The sequence below is a fragment of the Geospiza fortis genome, unplaced genomic scaffold, assembly GCF_000277835.1.
Source record: "Geospiza fortis unplaced genomic scaffold, GeoFor_1.0 scaffold387, whole genome shotgun sequence".
NCBI lineage: Eukaryota > Metazoa > Chordata > Aves > Passeriformes > Thraupidae > Geospiza > Geospiza fortis.
In genome coordinates, this window is record NW_005054546.1 from 767,261 (window position 1) to 768,494 (window position 1,234).

General features: G+C 54.7%; 1 protein-coding gene across 1 annotated transcript in view; it reads left to right on the top strand.

Annotated features, from left to right (window-relative positions):
• The first annotated feature begins 1,142 nt into the window (after positions 1-1,142).
• Positions 1,143-1,234, top strand: part of LOC102034308 (translocon-associated protein subunit beta) — a 6,102-nt gene continuing 6,010 nt past the window's right edge. The window contains exon 1 of the mRNA XM_031063962.1: positions 1,143-1,206. The gene's annotated coding sequence lies outside the window, so the exon portion shown is untranslated. The remainder of the gene's footprint in view (positions 1,207-1,234) is intronic.

Below are 1,234 nucleotides of genomic sequence, written 5' to 3' on the forward strand. Positions count from 1 at the left end.
TTTTCTATTCTTAGCTAGCCTTCTGATGAAATCCTTTCTTCTATTCTTTTAGTATAGTTTTAACATAATATATATCATAAAATAATAAATCAAGCCTTCTGAAACATGGAGTCAGATCCTCATCTCTCCCCTCAACCTGAGACTCCTGTGAGCACGGTCACACTGGAAGGAATTTCAGGGACAGCAGATGAATACAGGATGAAGCTGCAGGATGCTCAGAGACAAGAAAGAGAGTTGGGAGAAATTTCAAAACATGAAAAGATGCGGAGCAATCCTGTCCCACTTGACGTTGAGCATGCCAGAGACAATGCCCAAATCTTCTGGGGGGAAGGAATCATCCGACAGCTCCACGTCTAGGGCAGCACTGAACACAACAAACAGACCCAGCTGCTCCTCCACGTGTGTGTGAGGAGCAAAATCCGTCTAGAGGAGAGTCCTGAGGCCTTTCTCCCACCTGAGGAAATCTGCCTGAGAGATCCGGGCACAGGGGAGCTCTGGGGGCTTCCTGCAGGGCTGGAAACACCAGAAGGATTCTTATGGTGCTGGCTTTGCACCAGGGAGGTCGGGACACGTCTTGTTCGACTCTTCGGGCAGTGAGTCAAGCAGGGAGTCCTGAGCGCAGCAAGGGAGACCCTGGGGTTCTGTGCGCCTGATTCTTGAGGAACTGAGCCCTGCTCCTTCTCCTTCACTCCTTCCTCACTGCTTTACACATCCCCCGCGGACCTGGGCAGGCTGCTCGCGTGGCCAGAGCTACCTGTCGTGCCGAGATACACCTGCTGCTCTTCTACAGAGCCTTCCCTACTAGAGGCCGGCACAGCACGGCGCCATGAGCTGAGGAATTGATGAATTAGTGCCACCCCTCCGAAGCTGATGCTCCAGGCAGGAGGTTTTCCTTTCCTGCAGCAGATGGGGATGGCTCATGCTCTAATTACAGGATCTAGTCTGGATGGGGCAGCAGCAACTAAAAGCACCAACTATAACTAAAAGCACCAACTATAACTAAAAGCAGCGCCCGCCGCTACTTCCGCCATAACTGTGCAACGGGGCAGCGCAGGAAGCGCGCTCTGCGCAGGCGCGGAGTCCCTGCGTGCGCACAGCACTCCATTTCCCAGGGGGCATAGGGCTTGCCTGAGTCGCGGTTCGCGTGCGTCATTTCCGCCGCGGTGGCGCTGACTGGTCTTTGCGGCGTTGGCGGCGGCAGAGACGGTGAGGGGCGGGAGGCTCGGGGCGGTTG